The following is a 21749-nucleotide window of genomic DNA, read 5'->3' as shown; positions in this document are numbered from 1 at the left end:
GAAGAGAACGTCCGCAAAACTCCGCGTCTCCTATATCGTTCTCCTCATCAGTGTGAGAAAGTGAGTAGTGCGCGCTTGACGGATGACGGTGCACGCATGCCTTGTTTCATTCGCTGTAGGGGTCAACTTCGCTGTCTCTACGAGCTAATCATTGAATCGTCGCGTTTTACTCCTCCCGCCTTTACGACTGCACGCGACGGGTGCACCGATGCATCTCTAGTACGAGATGCGTGTCGGCGACGAAGACCGGTCAGTCGCGCCGTGTCCTCACGTATCGCTTCCCGCGCAGCACTTCACGGTTGCGAGCTTCCCCCGTCAAAGGGGGTGTCTTCCCGCCGTGTTAAAGCCGCCTCGCTCTCATCGAGTCAACAGCTCTGGCGTCGCTGACAGATAGCGGGAGCCGACTGTTTTTTTTTTTTTTTTCGTCGGAAGCCACAGGTAGCCAGACATCCGCGGCCGAGCGGTGTCGAAACCCGTGCGCAGTGTCGGAATGGAGGCCTGTTAGAATGAACGGGCACAGAGGACCTGCGCAGCTTGGCACGATTCCCGGTGTACGCCGACCGCCACCCGGCGCGCGCTAAACACCGCCGCGTTTTCGAGAACAGCAGCAGCAGCAAGGGGCGCGCCGCGACCGCGAACGGGGGCGGTCACGGACAATGCATTCCGCAGCCACCCCTGACCGTCGTCGCTCGCTAAATGCCGGGCTACGACGGTCTGCGTAGTCGTAGTGAACTGTCGGCGGGCACGGGCGGTTGGCTTCGGACAGGCCGAAAAGGAGCTTCCCTCTTTCTTTCTGCTCAGCGAGGTTTTCCGGCCGCTTCCGCGGTTTCTCTTTGCCGCAGCCTCGGTATCTCGCTGGGATGAACGGACCGGAGGCACGGAAGGGAAAAAAAAAAGAGAGAATGCGGTGTCTCTGGCACGCAGAAGAAAGCCGCCGTCAGTGCTGGTGGTGCGCAGGCGTTGGCTGCCGCGCCTCTCTCTGTACGTTTCGCCGAACCGCGGGCCGCGCTTTGAGTCCGTCCGAACGCCGGACTCTGGGAGGGGAAAGCGCAACGAAGTGAGAGTTTGGTACGGAGGAGAAAACTTGGAAAAGAAGGGCAAAAAGAGGGAGGCAAGGCTCGTGGCTGTGATTTGTCTTCCGTGGGTCAGGGATCCCTGGTGCGGTCCCTGTGTGCGAGGGCAGAGAAGGGGGGGAGGGGGGCGACGGCGGCTGCTCATCTGTCTTCCCTGCTGCTGGCGGCAGCGGCGGCCCGCTCCCGGAGAAACCCTGGTGTCGATCACGGCGCCGGTCTGCTCGCGCCTGCAACCTTTTACCGCCCTTCGCCCTTGCTATTTCTTTTTTCTTTCCTTCTTATTTTCTTTCTCCGAAAGGTTCCCGTGCCGTTTGCCTTGCCACGTGTGCCTACACTGTCCTCTGTTCGGTTCTCTTAACTTTCGTCCGTCTGGCTATGCGTTTCTCTCTTTTTCGGGTTTCTCCCCTTGGGCCCCAGTGCGCGTACCTTGGAGGAAGAGGAGGAGAATTAAGGTATCGTGCGTCGCCACTGTCCAGCATTGTGAAAGACCTGGCAAGCGAGGGGGCGACCGAGAGCATTTCTAGTCTTGTCTTCACATTAGTGTCTCCCTGATCCCACGGATCAATCTCCGGCCGATCGCTTAGCGACCCCATCTCGCTGGACCTAATCTTCCCCTGGCGCCTGTCGGCGATGGTCTAAGGGGGAAGCCAGTAGCTGTCGACAGGCTGAGACATCTATAGCATCGACTCCTTCTCACGCCATCTTCTGCTTCTTCCTTTAACTTCGCTTGGCCATTCCATGTTCTCATTGACGCTACTTTTTCTTACTGGAAAGTAATAAACTGCCACGATAGAAGCGATGATAGGCTGGTGCTCTCTTGTGAAGTGCAATGGAACCTGGTAGCGCGGTGAAGCGTAATGATTGCCTATAGTATATTTACTTGAAATAACGAGATAATGCGTCCTCTTTCGCCCCTTTTCTTTTAAACTGACGACGACGACGACGACAACAACAACAACAACAACGACGACGACGACGACGACGACGACGATGATGATGATGATTATGATGATGATGATGATGATGATGATTCATTGGCATCCCTTTTGAAACGGAGCGGTAGCGAATAGTCACCTAGCCTGTTTGATTTAATCAGGTATGCTATACATCTTTTTGATCCTAGCATCATTGTATACATCTCCTTTATTCTCTTTCTATTTTTTTCTCAAAGCTTCCCTATCTACTTTGTATCGCTACCTATGCCGGTACATGATCCAGTCTTATCAATTTCTTTCCGACTATTTTTTCCACCAGTACTCTAAACGTCTCTTGCTTATATCGACTGCTGAGCGTCAACTTCATATCCAAGCGCTTCTTGAATGCGTACGTTGCGTACTGGTCTCGCTGGGTGAATCCCTTCGCATTCTATTAGGATATGTACTCAGTTGTCTCCGAATTTTTTCTGCAGCGTGCACATGCCTTATCTCATTATGACTATTTTATGCGGTATGTTTTCGTCCTTAGGCAACCAGCTCGAGCCTCAAATAGCAAGGCACTAACTACCCTTCGTGTTATCGTACAAATTTTCCTTTCAAATTTTTTTTCTCATTCTTGTGAATCTCCGTAGTCTTTCTAGTTTCAATTCTTTGTATCCAATTCGCTGTCTTTGTTTCACTTTCTTTCTCATTCCTCCTCGCCGTCTATCTACACTTTCAATTACCCGGTATTTTGTTGCCAACTTTCTTCACTTCTTTCTCGATTCCGTGTCTACAGTTTTTAGATACAGATACTAGTGCATCTCAGCCGCCCATTTATTTTGATCTATGTTCTTAAGTCTTTCTTCAAAACTAATTTTGCTCTGCGCTTCTCTGACTTCAAACGAAGCCCAATGCATGTTCCCTCGCACTCTCACTTGCGGTTTTGCCGTGGGCTCCCAAAGGCCAACCGGCCCGCCGATTTTTGGTTAACTTCCAACCCCGACAATACATCTTCTTATACTCTTATATACAATATACTCTAAGCCGCCCAATTAAACTCTCTCTTGGAATTGGGCAAATAATAAATATCACCAACGATTGTTCTTGTCTAATATATCTAATGAATTAATTAATAACGGAAAGTGTACTTGGCGTCTGAATTGTGCACGTGGATGTACTGTGACATCGGTGTTTGCAAAACGTCGCTGTAGAGAAAAAAAGAAAGAAGGAAAGGAAAATACATGGGTTCAGGGTCTTGTCGAAAGACAGTTACTTTTTTGCTCGTTATCTTGCTGGAGCGGCAGGGCTAATGTGCTGCATTGTTCGTACTCTAGAAGCTTATTTACTGTTCTCGTAGCTTGGTATCAGTGTGTGCGTGCGTATGTGTCTGTGGGGACGCACTGCACTTTACAGCGGGACAGGAGGCGAGAAGAAGAGACGCAGCAGTGCTGAAGTTTCCGCGTCTGAGATCCTGTATTGTGTTGTTTGAAGTTTTTTCCAAGTCTGTAAAGAGTGGAGCCTGTTTAGGACACCGCGTTTGCAAACGCATCACGTCAACCATATTGCTTGTGTGGTCTTTTTCTCCGCTCTTTCGTGTCAAACATCGCAGATGACTATATAGATTGACGTCTGCCAACATAGCCCCGAGCCACTTTGTTGTCCATTGCCCTCAGCGCTTAGCTGCTGAAGATGCTGAACGTGGTGTGTTTGCTTCCCGAGTTCTAAGTCGATGTCAAGCACATCGTGGTTGGAATGTGTCTGGGCAGTTCTGGACAGCACTGCAGAATCTGTGAGTGCGCCCACAGCTTTGCCTTCGGTCTGTACTTGCATAAAAACTTCGCGTGTCGCGGAACCTAGAGGGCGAAGAAGTTAAAGAGACACTCGCGAGAAACTTCTACGACTTAGACCACTGTGATTGTTGCTGGAAAATTGCGCAGGGTTTTATTTTCGCTGTCTTTCTCGTCTGGTGTTTAGTCTCGTGGTGCCGGTCACGTGTATCTTTTGAAAACTAAGAAAGGACAACTAAACGGCATGACGTGAGTGTCGTGTATACAACAGACGAGTGTCAAACTATAAGGCGGCTTCATTGCAGTGCTGGTAAGGCTTCGTGCTGCACGCGGTACTGCACGAGAAAAGTGCTGCACGCGAAGTAGCAGCGTGTGTCGTCGTCCCTTCTGTTCTTGTCAGGGCTTTCTGCTGGGAACAGGTGCTATAGTCTTCATCCATGACTCTAGTCCCAACCAGACACTCTAGGTACTTATACAGGGTGCGTTTGTTTCGTGGGCATGTGTACGTGTATGCACTAGTCACTTGAAGCTTCGCCCTTGTCATCTGACGTGCAGCACATCTACACTCTAGAGCATCAGGGCGCCTTTGTGTCTGGTATTACGCTCTCTGTTTGGACCATTTTCCTATCCGCGCAGTACGTTTCCCCGAGGCCGTCATCACGGACGGTATTTCAGGCGTTGACTGGAGTGGAGTTGGCGCGTCTTCCTTTCTATTACCACTGCAGTGCTTTCCTCGCTGATCAAATAGACCCGACGAGAACGCGACATTGCTTCTCGATCCCTTTTTCAATCTTTATTCTCCGCCTTTCTGGCCCATCGTCCCTTTCTTTTCGTTTTCTTCTCCACGCTAACTTCCGCCTGCGCGTCGCTATAGTGTGCGACCTCGCTACTGCAAAGGACTTTTCAGAGAGCGGTGCGCGCCACGTAAGAAAATAAAATTACCCGCAAACATGTGAGCACTCGCTCCAGATTACCGTATGGTATATAACGCCGCTGCCTGTGAAGCTAGCGCGCCGATGTAGGAAGATGGCGGACAATCTTCGAAGGAAAATGGAAGTTACGCCTCTTTTGCCTCCAAACTCGCGCACGGGTCGGCGATAGGAATGGAATGCAATTTATACCGTTCCGCCTTCCCATTCTACTCTTCGCCGTGCTCTTGTGCGTTCGCCTCTCCTCACTGGCGAGAATCTTTGAGTCGCTGCCTCGTACGGGTTTTCTCCTCGTTCCGCGCAGGATGCCGTCGGTCGAGCCCGTCCTCCTCCTCCCCAGGCTCAGCCGGCTGCGATGCAAAAGTATGCATACTCGGTAGCTTCCTCGCATTTTGAAAAATGCGTGCGGAATGTTATAATGCTCGAAAAACTATTTCGACGCGTTGCTTCCGGTTGCTAAGCGAGGAAATGCTGTTGTCGCGCTCTGAATGTTCCTGTATTTGGCTGATTTAGCGTACTAATATGCGCAGAGGAATCGCAGGCCAGTTTATAAATGCGCTAGAGAAGCAGTGGACTGACATTTTCCTCCAACGATGCGGGACTGCGGTATAGTGGACTCTACCGGCAGTATAGAGTATATTCGCAGGCTCTTGAATGTTTCGCGACGTGAGCGGTACCAAAATGGGAAATTACAGAAACAAAGAAAAGGAGAGGCCAACTACGTCCTGCAGTCGGTGGTTCGCGCAGATGGAAGTGCGTTGTCGCCTTTGTTCTGTTGTCATGCTTACAACTTCAAAGTACTAGAAGGGCCTCGTAAACTAACGCGTTGTGAGAATCTACTAATGGAAATAAATTTAAAAGTAATGGATACTATTTCTTGACAACGGGCTGGTAAATCGGACGTGCAGGCCGGTGCATCGCTGCGCGGGCACTTAGACGGACTCATTGATACACAAACACATAAACACACGGAACCGCACGTACTTTCAGTGCCTTGCCGTTCTCTCGGTGATCTGTCGGTCTCGCTCAGTCTTACTTATTTCGCTTGAGGCTCGCTTTCAATAACCGTCGATCCTGTTCTTCCCAAGTGCCTCCCTCGTCGGGCCGTTTCTCTTATTCACGAAGGCAGCGCTAAGGAATTCTCGCGCACGCCACACATACGTGGTACTTTAGAAGGAGATGCTTGTAAACAAAACGAAGCGCTGGGGGGGGGGGGGGGGGGGCGAGCCCGCGTCTCGAAGCGCGAGCCGCGCACGCCTTTCGCCGTGGCCTCAATGAGCTCGGATGGGAGCGCGCGCGCACTTGTCCTGGCGGAGCCGCTTGAATGGGCCCGTCGCTGCCTCTCCTCCTCGACCTCGCGGCGCCGGCGCGGCGTGGCTGGCTGCGTCCGCCGACGCTGACTTTTGCTATCGCCTCGGCAGCGAGCTCTGCACGGCCCGCGGTCCGTTCCGTGTGCTGCCCTTGCTGCCCTTATCGTACGCGCCGGGTTGCAAAACGGCCCGGACGGCCGTGCCTAGGCTGGAGCGCGGCAATCAGCGGCCAGGCCGGGGCGCGTCGCGCTTCTGCGTCCTATCTCTCTCTCTCTCTCTCTCTCTCTCTCTCTCTCTTTCTCTCGCGCGCGCCCTCGACGTCATTGATAGAAGCCGCAGTTCCATCCCGGGCTTCGCTCTCATAAAAGGAAAGGGAAAACGACGACGAATGAATGTCTTGACGTAACATGTGGCCGTCTCTCATTGCGTTGCGCGGGCGTGCGGAGCAACGATCCGCGTGTGTAACAGTACGAAAGGTTGTGCGTAAGCCGTGCTCAAGCCGTGCCGCACAGTTGGATACAGCGTGTTAGAGCGTGATCGCGGGCGAACGCAGAGTGAGCCTGCAAAACGTTTCCGACCAGTGCTCCGGATGGTCTCAGCTGCATCTGACGTCACGTCAGCTCCTCTGGTTTCTCCGCGACCCCGCATCTCGTCCTTGTGAATACGTGATTAGTGGCTGCGTGTGTGAGTCGTCGACCTGCAGCAGTTGCCGGCAATCCTTGACCACTAACCACCAAAGCTAGTCTACCGAGGCATTCATTAGTTCACCTACCCAACCATCCACCCAGGACACACAAGTATACGGAGTGGAGATGTCGTCGTCGTCAGCCAACAGCCGCCGCCTACCTGTAAGACCAACGGCCACTGCTCGCGATATCGCGAAGAGGCACACTTATTTCTCTTTTGACGACGGTAGCCTTTCTAACCTAAACTCTACATGCTTTTGCTCCGAGCAACTGTCGTTTAGCGCACGCCTGAGGCGCATGTCAGCGAGTGTTGAGACGCCGCGTACAGCCTATAAAAGTTGTAAATGGCCCTACAGGTTGTCTACGCATAAAGGTACACCGTAAGGCTTCTTACACGTTGGGAACAGCGATGCATGCAGGCACGGAAGCTTAGGAATCATAACCCTTTACGAGCGCTGTTCCGGTCGGTAGCGAATAACCTAGAAGGAGGTATACTATAGAAGGACCGAGGTCTGCGAAGTGCAAGCAACCACCGGAGAAGGCGGAATGACGGAAGCGCTTCGTCGCACCGCCAATACGGAGGCGTGTTTCCAGCCATAAAGCTTCCCCACTATACAGTGTCTGTTAGCCAACAATTTATGCAAGGCTCGCCGCGCTCTGTATAAAAAGGGAAGGGAAATATCCGCACACGAGCTGTGCCGCTCGGCAGTCGCATCGACGATGGCGCTGCGGCGCAGAAATTTTAAGGTCCCCGTAGTTCCCAACGTATGCGAATGCATACATACACAAGCGGCCTGGCGCCACCGGGGCCATGCAGCGGGGTCGGTGTGCAGATACATTCGGCTACAGTACGCGACGCCGAGCGCCTTGTGAGCCAGGAAATAATATAAGTGCCGGGAGGGAAGGGGTGGAACGCTGCGCGCTCGCGTTGTACAGTGTGTATATATACGGCGCTTTGTCCGGGAAATGAAGGGGGTCCTCTCTTTTGTATACAATATACGTACACACGCGTTGGCTTAATGGCCCCTAATTATTCTCTCTGTTCAACTCGAGAAATGGGAGGACACGACGAAGGCTTACAAGTGTATATCATCGCTATATATATGCATATAAGGCGCCGCCTTCAGCGTGCGTGTGGACCCTTCCTTCTTTTGGAAGCAAACAAATGAAGCTCTTTAGATTCCTCGACTTAGCAGCACACAACAAGGCGGTGTTTCTTTCTTTTTTCAATTTTTTCTTTTTGTCATTTCGTGTAGACTGCCCCTCTAGGCGTTCGTATATTGAGACGGGATAGTCTCGGGCTTGCTTGGCTCTCAAGGATTTTACATGTTTACATCGTCCATGAATAGGGAAGCTCTAGTTATAGCCTGGGTTCATTGATTGTAGTTCTGTAACTGGGTGCAGACTGTAGGTGCTGTACTTGATGCGACATAGTTACTAGCGCGAACACCACGCGCTCACAAGACAAAAAAAAAAGGTGGGACAGCGGAGAGCGCTAGAGCACTCTGTCCTGTCTCACGCTTTTTTCTATTTTTCTTGTGAGCACGTCTTGTGAGCGCTATAGTAACTACATGTCACAGCAACTGCATCGACACCAGCTAGGCCAACTTTCTGCGTTAATTACTTGCCTGCGCTGCTTTTACGAATCGTTGCATAAAGCGTTCATCGGTTGGCGCCTCTTAGAACTGTTCCGCCCCGAAGGGAGTTCGAAGTCTCTGATTGCGAACCGCAAGAAATTTAGCGCTCTGCATGTCGCGTTTCTGCGGCCGTCATCGCACGCACTGTGAATTCCGTGGTTCCCACACTGTAGTTGCTTCTGGCATCCCGACACAGTTTGCCTTCTGTGTGCTACGTGAACAGCCTTCACTGCAACACTGCGCCTATGGAGATGCGATTTTGCGCTGGTGATTATTGCGTTTTGGTTAATAGCCAAACGCGACCGCGCTTAAATCAGGGACGGGCGCCTGCGAGTCCCTCAGCGAGCGTCCTACTTTTCCGGGGATACCTTGTAACCAATCCTGGTCTACAGTAATTACGAAATATGACGAAGTTGGATGACATGTCTTGCGAGCTGTAATTGGCGAGCGTCTGAGACGAAGTAAGGAAAGCCGCCTTCTCCGAGCTTTCCTACCTTGGGCTGCGCTTTTGGCTGGCGAGGCAGAAAGCCCAGAGTGCAGGTCAGCTAGGAATAAAGAAAACCACAGGCGTGCAACTCGTTGGCCATGGCTGCATCTCCAGACAGACCATTATTTTCTTTTCTGTTGCTCAAACGCCGCAGCTCTCTCCGCCCGCCGCGTTAATCATCACGGCAGTTGAACACGGAAACTAGCCAAGTGTTATTTCACATGCATCGCTGCGTCGTAATGCTCCTCCCCTTTTAGCTCTCGAGGCACGGATGGCGAGGCTTACGAGAACCTATTACAACTCGGAACGTGACGTCTTTCTGCATCGCGCGCGGGCCGAAAACTCAGTGCTAACGTTTTCCTTGCTAATTTTATGCAAATTCAACGTTATGCGCATCTAGTTCAACGTGCTGTTGGGTCTTGCGTAAGTAACAGTTCAAGTTCGGAGAATGCGGACGGTAAATCGCTGACGCGGAAGAGGGCGTACACGTGGCTCAGGGGCCTTGCAGTGAGACATGTCCTCGTGCTTGCATTAGGCGCTCGCTCCTTGGTGTTATTAGGCTTTGAGAAATAGTGGCCTTTGGAAAGGTACGCGAGTATTTCCGCCCCATTACTTCGTAACGTGGCCAAGTAGAAGTTCTTCTCCCACGTGTACACCTCCGCAGTTACCGAAGCCTATAGTGCGAAGAAACGTAAGCGACGAGACAAAAAAAGAATGAAAAATGACACACACACACACACACACACACACACACACACACACACACACACACACACACACACACACGCACGCACGCACACACGCACGCACACACACACATACGCACACACACACACGCACGCACACACACAACTAATTCGAAAGCGTCGAAGGTCAAACCGCAATTAGCTCTGGCTGCGTCGAGTACATCGCCGACTCGCTGACAATTAAGCCGAAGCAATCAGCCGCACTCAACTACGTGAAAACGAGCTGAAGAGCTTCCAGTGTTTGTTGGAAACTCGACACTATATCAATGTCGCCGCGCACGTGAGTTGCGAGCCAAAAAAACTCTCGCGCCCAGCCCTGATTGGTTGGTCGCGGACGAAACCGCATCAGCCGCGGCAGGGCCATTAGAGTAGTGCTCACCGAGACTTGCAAAGCCGAGCTAACGCTTCGGTTTTGTGAGCTTTGTTCGTTTGTTATTTCGAGGACACGTGTAAGCGCGCGCCAGACTTCAAATAGCGCTGCGGCGACCGATCTCGCGATTGTTTCTCTCGCGTTGCCCGGAGGCTCCATAGCTTGCGACTCGGATGCTGCACCGCGCTCATTCCGATCACGTCTAAGCGTCGCGGTGGCCTCAGACGGGTGGGCCCCGCGTTTCTGGTATGGCCCGCTGATGCGCGCTGCGTGACCCCGTTTTGCGGAACAAGCTGTGTAAACACCGTGCACGTATGTGCTTCAGTTGTCCAAAAGTCTCTGGCGTGGTCCGGTGGGCCGACACAGACATGCATGTCGCCAACACCTCTGAAAAAAAAAGAGATAAATAACAGAAAGGGAAGGTTACAGTGAGGGGAGGGAGAGAATGCGCGAAATAGCCTCACAGTTGCCTCACAGAATTGCTTCTTTCCATGCTTATGAGTTAGCGCAGTTTTCGGATGTGACAGAGGCGGGTGTTGGAGGCAATCGCCGTCTGACCTTGCACTATGGTGCGACTGGAAGACGTTTTAGCAGTGTGTTGTCTTTCAAGGCCATTGAGTGAACCTTTGCCAGTGTTAGTCATCGCGACGTAACCTCAGCACGAAGAGTGAGAGCTGTTAACTGTTAAGCCTTCGTTGGATGTACTACGTATACTTGGTACACGCTTGTTTCGCTCCGCACTTAGTGAATTCAATCACCGCGGTTGAAAGCCAGGTTTGCACCCGTGGAGTAAGAACCCGGCAACTTCATGTAAGATATATATATATATATCTTACATGAAGTTGGCGCGATTACGCAAGGTGCAAATAATTCTGTTAACTCCGTGTGCCGCACGGTCTGCGCCGTGAACAACAAATGACGGCGACATGCGGGCGCCGCCTTGTTTACAAGCGACATGGATAGCGAAGCGCAGCACAGCCGGAACGATAATGCCTATGCGCATTATCGTTCTATTTGTTCTATATAGTTCTGTACCGTTAAATATATGTTAACAGAGTTAACATTTGGTCTAGGAAGTGCACACGGGAGTCGAATGTGCTGGTCGTCCGCCGCGGAGACGCGGAAAAGCGCGAGCATGCGAGCTCGAAAAGAGAAATAACGACTCGCGCTGAGAGAACTTTCGTTCTTGCACAGAAATAAAGATAATATGCACAAATACTCACTGATATGTGAGATCATAAGCGTATCATCAATGCCGTTGTTCGGCGCTGAATTCAAAATCAAGTTCGGTTTCCGATGAATGTTTACTAAATAAGTCATCTTTGTTTGCTCGCAACAAATACACATACAGTTTAGAAGAATAGTGCAGTAGTATGTCATATCTTTGCTAGCCTTCGCTCCTCCTCAAATGCACCTGGATCTTTAAATTCATTGCTTCACCAGTGCGATGTTGAGAGCGGACCGGTTGCCCGCATTTTCGCGCTATAAAAGAAACTCTCGCGTTGCTGTGTAGATACAAAGCGTCCCCTGTTGGAGGTCCGACCTTTATCTCCGCCTTCCTCGTTCCATAACTACACCGTAACTGTTTCGCGTCATAAACGCATGACCGACGTCGTCGCCTTGGCCATTGAGAACTCAGGCGCTTACATATGCACGCGCACACATACACCCGACGTGCGAGAAAAACGAGACACTTTACGCGCCAGGAAGATTGCAACGCACGCTCGCAGTTGGTGAACGGGACATGGCCGGGGCTTGAAGCAAGGCAGAGGGAAGGCGCCTTATCTCGGCCGGCGGAAATGCCTGCCAGCGGGTCGCGCTCTCGGTGGCGGTTCCTCTCTGCTCGCCGCGTCGCGATCTTGTTTGCCGTCAGGGCCTGGGGTGCGCGTTTAGCACTGTGTGCAGTTCCTCGCGACAGTTGCGAGCAGCGCCGTGGTATAGGTATACAGCCGCGGTCCAGGTCACGGGAGCTTCTGTCCTCTCATGTCGCGTCTTCTTCGCTGTCGCTGTCCCGTTAAGTTCTCCCGCCGTATTTTTAGACTTTCGTGATCTTCTGTGCTGGCTGAGTGTCGGTATTGTCTGCCTACTTACTTGGTGTCAACAAACGTTGCGCATAAATCGCCCTACAGGCGCTTCCCCTGTGTTCATAGACTTTCCGAACGCTACTGGTTGCTTTCCACTGCAGCTTTGAATATTATGCGGAGCGGTTAACCTTCATGTTCGGTGGCCTCTAGAGCGATGTCATCGCTTTCGCCTCAAGTTCGTTCTCGCCAACTTCGTCTCTGCAGCGACCACCATATTCTCGAATGGGCAAGCGCAACTTTGGCGTGTTTCCATGACAGCGTGCATGTGAGCCGATGCATCGGAAGTCGGGATGGATAGCGCGCAAAAGAGCAGCAGCGGCTTTGCGCGCTCCTCGACTCTCGGAAGTGCTGCACTCAACTAACCGACCGTCTCGGTGTATACAGCTTTGAGCGCATCGTGAATGCGACGAGGACGAGGAGGTAGAAGAGGAGGAGGAAAAGGAGGATGGTGGTCTTTCCCTGTACATGTCGTATCCGAGATCGGCTCCCGTCGTCTGTGCCGTCGTCGGTAGCCTCGTTGTACGAGACTGTCCGCGCAGCTTTTTTTTTCTTTTCTTTTTTGAGTGGAGTTCGCGCGCGCCCGACTGAGTTTATGCGCGAGCGTCAAGCGTGAAAGCACCCCCTCCCAAACGAAGCCGCCCCCTTTGACGGAATGCACGTCACCGACGAGGCCGCCGCTTAGCAAGCTGCTGCCAGGCGGCGAAGTCTTGTTTACTCGACACGATTCGCACGGCTGAATGCGACGCGCGTTCCACGTTTGCGCATGTTGTGCTGCTCTCCGGAGGCGTACTACACCGTACGTGCCCTTGCATGTTGCCTTCCGTCCGCCTGTTTAGCGGGAACATCGCGTTTACGTTTGGCTCTGTGTTCGCTGCGTGCTCCGAGTCGGGGACGCAAGTAATTAGAGTTGCGCTGAAGGCGGCGGCATACGCGATCAGTCTTCTGACGTCGCCCCCCAAGAGTTCGTATACGTCGCGATGCGCAAGTTCCCTTCGCGTTTCCGAAGGAGCTCAGTCAGAGTGTCAGCTTTATTTCGGGCCGGACGTATGCGAAAAGCCTATCAAGGCGCCCTTACCCCATGCCGGCTTTCTAACAGGAATGATGAAGCACGCATTAGCAATGAGAAAACGCTACTCGTGCGATTTTAAGTCCTATTGGCTAACTCGCCATGAAAAATAAGTTCGGCTTGCGATGAGACGTTTACCTTGAAGCGTGCGCAGCTCCGAAAGCGCTTCCTGGAAATATCTTGATAATAAATTTGAAAAACAAAAAGCTAGGTCATCCGGTTCGGTATTCTCATACCATCAATTTGTCTAGAATAAATTTTATCTCTGATCATCCTTCTGTTCGCACGTTCGATCAGGCCCACTTTATCAGCAGCCCTCTACCGTGACCTGTCTTGTGGTCGTCTCACTGGATGCCGCTGCACGTATAGATTCGCTGGAGGACGTGTTTACTTGTTATCGGTGATCGGTTCTTTCCATTGGAGTCGACTGTGGAGACCTCAGGTAGTCTAAGAGCTCGTTTGACGATTATACGTATGTGATACCACCAGTTACCACGCAACTCCCTTGCTCACCGGAATACCTGCGTAGTTTAGCCTTCTTTGCGTTGGCGCCAAATAGGGCCGCGCGTGCGCTCCTGGTGGCTCGTAGATACAGATCGCGGTGCGCAGCATTGGATTCGAGCGGATGTGTGTCGTGGTACGTGTAGAAAGCTCGCAAGCAAGCAAGCCGCGCATGAGCTGCGAGCGGTGCCCTTCACCGAAGCTCAGCGACGTCACACTGCTCGGCGGATTCAGTCGCCGATCACCCGACCCGTCGCGCGAACTCGGCCTAAACGGCCCACCGGAAAAGCTGCATAAGCCGAAGAGGACTCGTTGCGTCGTACACGTCGCGTTCGTGGCACTTTGTCACTGCCGCGCACAACACGCGCAAGCTGTACGTGCCAGGCGGTCACTTCCTTCCTTCCTTCCTGGAAAATTCTGAGGAAAATAGCAACGCTTCTTACACAAAATCTTGGCTGGATATCGCGTGCTGCCCGGGACGACCTGACCAGATAACGTTGAAATAGATAGAGCAGGCAACGGATCGGGAACCGTGAGGTATAGGAAGAAAAAAGAAAGAAAAGAAAACAACGGCGGCACTGTAGGTCGAAGGCTACCACCGCCGCCGTTTTTCCAGAGCACCTTCCAGCCTAGCATGAAGAGGCCATGTATACGTAACACACGTAGGAAGGGTGCCTATAGCGAGCGCACGCGACCGACCTGTTCAGTGAGAGATGCGAGAGAACCCGTTGGTCCAAGAGCGCGGCGCGCCTAGACGCCGGCTCCACATGGAGGCACCGCGTGCTCTGCGGGCGGCCTGATTAACCGGCGGCGCCTCTGCAGCAGCGGGTTATCGGAGAATCCCTCCGTCCCTCACCCCCCGACAAACGGCACTCTTCTCTTAATAGAGTTATATCCAGCAGCTTGCAATGGTGGCCGTACGGGGCATGCAAGCGGCCCGCAACGTCTTCGGTGATTTTCGTCTTTTTTTTTCCCCGACCCGTGAAGATGCTATCGCTCTCCCCCCATTTTTTCCCCTCTTTCTCTCGAAAATAGCGCGCCCATTTCGAGTACCGCGAGTGGCCTGGTTCTGTTCTTTCTTTCTCTTAATTTTTTTTTGCTTGTTTTCTTTGTTTCTGCTGGGGTCTGTTTTTCTGTACGCGTTATGGTTTCCCTTCGTCTGTTTCGCGTATATAAAAATATTTGGCCGACGCTAACTAACCTTGCATAGGCGGGATTTTTCCCAATCTGCTTTTCTATTTATAAATTCAGACTGTACGTATACTTGCCTATTAATGCTACTTCTAGTATTAATTCCAGTGAGCACTTACCGAATTTTGTAACAGCCTTTTTCTTCTCCCTTGCGCCCGTCTTAAGGTGTATTTGCTTGAGCTGAATATCCGGCTGGATTTAACAAATCGTTCAGTTTGAAATCTGCGTCTAGAACGAGGAAGGAAGGAAAAAGTGGATAAGGAAAGGCAAGGAGGTTAACCAGTTTAGCGTACCGGTTTGCAACCCTACACTTGGGAGCGGGATGGGGCGGGGATGAAAGATGGGGAGAACGAGGAGCTAGTCGAAGAAGGAAGGTAGCTGGACACATACGAGGACTACACAAAAGCGTTTACTGAAGCACGAAAGGTACGCCAATAATATACACTGACTATGAGCACGTGCGAACCAGTCATTACCCCTGCCTTAGGAGATCGTTAGAGGTTGCGAAAACATAACTGTAACTAATTGAATCTTCACGGGGGCTAACAGCTTACGCTTACTGTCATGCAGAACTATTGTCGTATATTCGCGCAGCAGATGCTGGCTCTGGCAAATAAACTTACGTTCACTGCACACATCTTTATACAACATCGCTTGTGACAACGAAACTGGAATAAGAGAATAGTATACGTCCTGAGGGCAACCTGCAGTATTCACTAAAAACGCGCGCATATTGGCCCATTAATCGAATTGCATATAAGCAGAACACACGTCTGTTATCAATGCATAATTCATAGGTTCTGCACTTCGTCGTAGCGTTTATGATGTCTTCTCTCAAAGAAGGAGATTGCGTCGGACGTTCTCGCTATTTGTTAGAACTCGCGGATCTGCTTGAAAATGTTTTCGTACATCCATTCGCTTGCTCTGTGAAGGATATGCCCGGACCTTTTGACATTTAGCCGCAATTTGCGTGGCTATCTCTTCTATGCTGCCCCTCTGTTATTCTTTCGTTTAACTTCTTCGCCTTGAAACGTAGAACGGAGAATGGCGAAGCAGCTTTATATGTATGTTCCTGATGGGAGGAATTTCTATTAGATGGAAATACGGCCAGTTTCTCACCGAATATATTAACATCCCATTCCCTGGAATTTTCCGGAGTGCCCTCCTTTGTAACCTTATTGGTTCCTTGGGTATTTCTTTCCTTTCTTTCTTTTTCGTTCGTATTATTTTTTTTCTTAGTCTTATTTCACAATTTTCTGTTCTTCGTCCTTTCTTTCACTAGTTTATTTATTTCTTACAGAATACCCTAGTCCGACATTGTTACAACCATCATCGAGTCATTCAGATAGCCAGTGGCAGCAAATCGCAGACTGTAAGAAAAAGAACAAAATATGCATTCAACTGCCCCTGCTTTATTAATTATTCCTGTCGAGCACTCCAAGCCAAGCAGTGCCAAACTCAAAAGGGCCAGTACATGAACATTTCTTACCACAATTACTGAACAGAACTGCTCTAGTGGCTTGCAGGGTTGCAAGTATGGTGACGTAACCAGGATGGGAATGATGCGTTGTACGTATATTTGTCCACACTTCGCGCTTTTTGGCTTCGGGGGGCCTTGCGATTTTTAGCAGGATTGCGATTTTGCAACTTAATCGTCTTCGACAAAATATCGGGTTCTAATTGAATCAGTTCACATCAGTTCAATCAGTGAACATGTACACACGTAGAATCTTATTGCCGTCATGCGTTTACTAAACTACGATTGCTTGGAAATTGAGAAAGATACAGCGTAACGTGGCTCATTGCAGCAATTTCTGGAAAGCTCGAAGAAGCGCCTTTGAAGGTACGAACATTAACTTTGTACATAGGTCATTTCCAGTGTAAGCACTGAAGACTGAAAAGAGAGTAAGAAGGAAAGAAAATCGGGGGTCGACGTAGGAGTTATTTATTTCGCAGTGAATTCCTTTTACATTATTCTTGCCGGACAAAGAAAAAGACAGCGAAAAATAAAACGAAAGTGGAGCAAGGTTGTAAACCGCCCAAAATGCCAGCAATTTAAATCAAAGAAGAACATAAACACAGTGAAGCATTCCAGTTGTGTGTACTCGGTAGCACAGGCAAGCGAAGCTCTATCTCAAACATTCCACAGCGCAGCAGTTCCCATTTCAGCCGGCGGCGAGGGTTCGCGTGTTTCGCACCACAGAAAAGGAAACCTAGGGGAACAGTCCCTTTGTTTCGAATTCTCACCTCGAGCAAGCTTTAGATGATGTCACATGCGTCGTTAATTCGCGCTCCAGTTCCTGCTTCTCGACCAGTGTTTTCTTCGTTGTATCTCCCTTACAGTTCTTCGTTGCTCACGTATGCGTTCCATTTTCTCTTTTCACTTTCTAATGTGGCACGACTACATTCGTGGAAACCCGCTCTAGATGCGTGCGTGCGTGCGTGTATGTGTACGTGCGTGTGTGCGTGCGTGCGTGTGTGTGCGTGTCCTGGCTTGCGTGCTTGGCCACGCCGCTGGCACGCGCCTAAGCGAATGCGGTGGTCCCAGCTGCAGTATGCTCGAGGCGGTGGAACGAGCTAGGTGAGGCGGCATGGCGGGGGTGCATCGCTCCCCGGACCGGAAGCGCGAGGAGTCCTTCTTGTCCGTGTGTTTCCTAATGTCGACTTGATGACGCCGTCATAGACTCGCCGATAAGCCCTTCTCGACGACGACGCGCGCACATGTTTCTTTTGCTGCCGCTTTTTCCGGTTTCTCCCCCTTCAACACTCACGTGACTTGTTTCTTCTCGACGTCTTCTTCTTCTTTTTTGTAGCCTTGATTTCGCTCTCTGCCGATTCTCGCGCCTTCGGCGTCACTTGCCCCTCTCAGGTTTCACTTTCGGCGCTTCTTATGCCACCCTTCCACCTCCTTCTATTTCTTTCTTTCTTTCTTTCTTTCTTTTTCCATTTTCGTTTGTGTGCTGTTAACATTGCCCGTGCTGTGCATTCTGCTGAATCCCCGTAGTGAAATTTCCGACTGGCGAATTTGTATGAGGCGTATAGAAAGAAGGAAATGTTGGAAAAGGGATAAATACGTTGATCACTTTCTTGCTTCTGACGCCGGTAACTCGTTTCTTTCTTTCTTTCTTTCTTTCTTTCTTTCTTTCTTTCTTTCTTTCTTTCTTTCTTTCTTTCTTTCTTTCTTTCTTTCTTTCGTTCGTTCGTTCGTTCGTTCGTTCGTTCGTTCTTTCTTTCTTTCTTTCTTCTTTCTTTCTTTCTTTGCTACTTCTGGGTGCTGTAAGATTGCGTCCGTCCGTGCCTCTTGGTGCGCCTATGGGAGGCAGCCGTGATGAAAACGAGGGAAGGGATCAACACAGATGTGGAATTGAGAAGGCCCCGCGCATTTTACTCTTCCGAGTCGGAAACGCGGATCGTGTCGGTCACACGCGCCCGCTTTCTTGAGCCTTCGTTTTTTTTCTCTCTCGCAAGGCTTTCTTTCTGTGTTTCACTTAGTTTCCTTTTTTTTTTAAAACTTCATACCTCTCTCAAACTTTCGCTTCTTTTTCGCGAGCTTTTCGAGTCCCAGCTCATTTAGGATTATAGCCAGTCCCTTCTCGGAGTCCACAAAGTTCACGCGAGCGGCGACGGAGATTCAGAGCCATGTCACAAGAGCAGGCAATCTTTCTGGAGTGTTCTCCGGTTCTCTTAAATTTGTTTTCGCTCCTCTCTTCTTTTACCGGCTTTACATTCCTTACATAGAGCCAGTCAGCGAGCCATTCCAATCCAAGGGACGTGAGCGTAACCTAATTTGGCCTCGCAATATCCGTGCAGCGTTATTGAAGCTTCAGAGAGTCACTTAACGGAGGGGGAATCCGAGTTCGCGATGGGGCTGTTGTAACGCATAAAGAACGTATTCGTGATCAGCCAGCTAACTAACGCTCCTATCAATCGCGAGTCCTCCTCGTACGCTGAACAAATTCGTGCGGGCCAGCCTCCATAGCAGCCGACGCGACATGCAAGTGCATTGGTGGCTGTAGTGATCAGCTCGCACAAATATGGGGCGGAATCCACGAAGCTTTTCGTACGTGAGTGTTTTTGCCATTGACAGGCGGCCTTCGCTAATCGCATGTCCGGTTGGCTGGCAAGTGTGCTAACGAAAAGGTCTAGCGTAAAAACGGCGTTGTGAATACGGGCCCTGTTTGCAACCTAATCAATAATCAAATAGGTCTGGGCAGAAGACTGGATAATAAGGGGTAGCGGATTCCAGCTTTTCATGCTTTCATGTTTATTTTTACGTACACTGTCAGTGCTACGTTGTTTTGATGCCCTTGATGTGTTCGTCTTCTGCTCTGTGTACAAATTAATTCTCGCATACGCTAAAGGGATAATTTCACAAAGCTTTTCGTTTGTGAGCGCTGTTTGCCGTTGACCGGCCGCCTGCGCTAATAGCATGACCAACATTGTGATTGGTTCTTATTTGCTTTTACGAGCAGCTCTAGCGTAATGACTTTTTCCTGTATACGAGCTCTGGTGGGTGCAGTGCACTCGCGGTGGTATACGCAGAATGCGCTGCTGTGAAGATGACTCATACGTAGGCTGCTTGATAAGGAAAGGTTGTGGCACGCACATTGTCACGTTACTCTGCACGAATTACCCGTCAACCTGCAGTAACTAAAATGCTCCTTCGGGACGTGATGTTGTTCCCTTAACACTTTCTGTCCCTCATTTTTTTTTTCTTGCTTAGTTCTGATTGCATTTCGCTGAAGGGCGGTGCTATTGATGTATAGATAGCCGACCTTTCAGTAGCCTATTTTCAGAGTGTTTGTGATTTAATAAATTGCAATGAAAGTTAAGGTTCCTGCCTTCCGAGAGTCGTTCTCAGACGCGAATACGTTTAGCGAGTTCGGACCCTCATTAGCTGACGGCTTTAGAGCAGTCTTCTCAGCATTGCACCGAATTCACGAAGCAGAAGCCGACGTTGTAGGTGGAGATGACACCGCTTCTGTTCCTTCCGAAGATGGGGGCAGCCAGCTAGCTAACACTGCTCTTGTAACGAGAACAAGAAGAAGGACGTTATACGGCGAACAGGAGCTAACGCGTGCGCTGTGCCTGGCCCATTTTTAAAGAAGCCACTGGAGTCCGCACATAACTTTTTGCGCCTTCGAAATTACGCCGTCCGGAAGAGGCAGCCAAGCGTGAACTGGAATTTAGGAGGCTTAGGTCCGGGGTTTTAAAACCTGCGCGTAATTTTCGACGCGGCGCAGCGCACATCTCCCTCCTCCTCATCTGTCCAACTTGTGGCGTAGATATTAATCGTTCTTTATTTTTTTATTATTTCTTTAGCGTAGGACCGACGAAGGCAGCCGCGTATATGTGTACAGCGGAAGGATATACTTCTCATGGGAGAAAAATGAGGGGTGCTTAGAAGTGCTGGCTGTACCTGGCTCGTACCTCTGCTGTTTGCAGGAAGAAGAGAGAGAGAGCGAGAGAGAAAGCGAAAGGTATACATTTATAACATTTAATGATTCAGTGCCAAGCTGGGATGTGAGTCTCATTAACATCGGTGAAATCTTCATTACGGGTAGTGTGCTCGGTGTTCCGGCGAACCGGCGCCCATAAACGCGTCCTATACTTCATACGTTTCATCGCTTACTTTACGCCTTCCCTAGTCCTAAGATGCGACGCTCTTCTTTTGTATCTCTCTCTCTCTCACTCTCCTTGTTTCTTCGCATGGGGAACGGCGCGAAGCGGGAAATTGCTCTTCTCATCTAGTTTTCAGCAAAAAAGCGAGATACAAAGAAAAAGGAGTCGGGAAAACCTGTGCGCTTATGTACATTACAATCATCATTTACCATTTTGCTTTATTCAAGACGCCTCCCGTTTAGTTTGTATACTGAGCCGCTCTCCTGGATTTCTCATTCCTTTCATGTTTGCTCTTTTCTTTTTGCTTTCTCTTTCATGTGTGTCTCAATGCACATGCATCACACAGACATAGAAAATACTCGCCAAGTATTAATTGCGAGCCAGTTGTGAACAGATATCTCAGGGTTTCGCGAAGAGTAGCTGAGTACGTTAGAAGGACATCAGGCGCACGGAAAGGAATAGCGACAGAGTTATACCTATTTAACTTTGATCTTTTCAGCCTAAGAACGGGGCTTTCTGCTGCTTTAGCGCAGTTTCCGATCGATTATACCAACGACCGCCTGTATCGTGTGCTTAAGCGGTTGTATGCGCGGGGCGCTGCTGTTTACGTGTCCTACACCTATACATCCTGAATATGGCAAACCGGTTCTGCGGAAGTCCACAAAGAGAAGAAAAGTTCATGAGAGGGAAAAAATATCATCCAACTGACTGCATCACGAAGCTAAAAAAGAAACACATACGGGTTTCCTCTTTTTTTTTTTTAGTAACGTAAATAGCTGGTAAATTGCCGTGGTGAAATTCTTAAAAGCACTATGACCAAGTTGAATGCCTAAATAAACGCTTACATTTATCCCTTTATCTGAAGGGAATAACTGTGTTTCTGCCTTGGATGAAACGATGTTCCACATCAGCCGCCAAGGCCGTGAGTGGCGGCGCTGGCCAACACTCCCTGGGTTAGTTCTAGCGGATAAACACAAATAACCCACAAAGTGGATGGGAAGACGACGCTGCGGTAGCTCAATTGGCAAGAGCATCGCACGCGCAATGCGAGGGAATCGGCTCGTATCCCGCCTGCCGCCAGTTTCTTCTTCATCAGCTTTGATTTCCATGTATTTATCATGTATTTAATTCAATTAAGAACTGCTCATTTTTCTTCCGCGCTGTCTTTCGTGTCATTGTCTGTTATATATATATATATATATATATATATATATATATATATATATATATATATATATATATATATATATATATATATATATATATATATATATATGTATATATATATATATATATACGTGTGTGTGTGTTCTATAAGTCGGTTCTTTATAGGGCTGTTCATT

At 49.9% G+C, this 21749-nt stretch overlaps 1 protein-coding gene across 5 annotated transcripts in view; it reads left to right on the top strand.

The window, feature by feature from the left end:
• Nucleotides 1-21749, top strand: part of rols (rolling pebbles) — a 284667-nt gene that overhangs the window by 121306 nt on the left and 141612 nt on the right. Inside the window, exon 1 of one of the 5 annotated variants that reach the window (XM_065432122.1) lies at nt 6473-6864. The exons of the other annotated variants lie outside the window; for them this stretch is intronic. The gene's annotated coding sequence lies outside the window, so the exon portion shown is untranslated. Of the gene's footprint in view, nt 1-6472; nt 6865-21749 lie in introns of those variants that run through there. 5 annotated transcript variants of the gene reach the window in all.

This window comes from Dermacentor albipictus, chromosome 4 (genome assembly GCF_038994185.2).
Source record: "Dermacentor albipictus isolate Rhodes 1998 colony chromosome 4, USDA_Dalb.pri_finalv2, whole genome shotgun sequence".
NCBI lineage: Eukaryota > Metazoa > Arthropoda > Arachnida > Ixodida > Ixodidae > Dermacentor > Dermacentor albipictus.
Note: the sequence above shows the minus strand (reverse complement) of the source record. Positions and strands in the feature narration are given on the sequence as shown.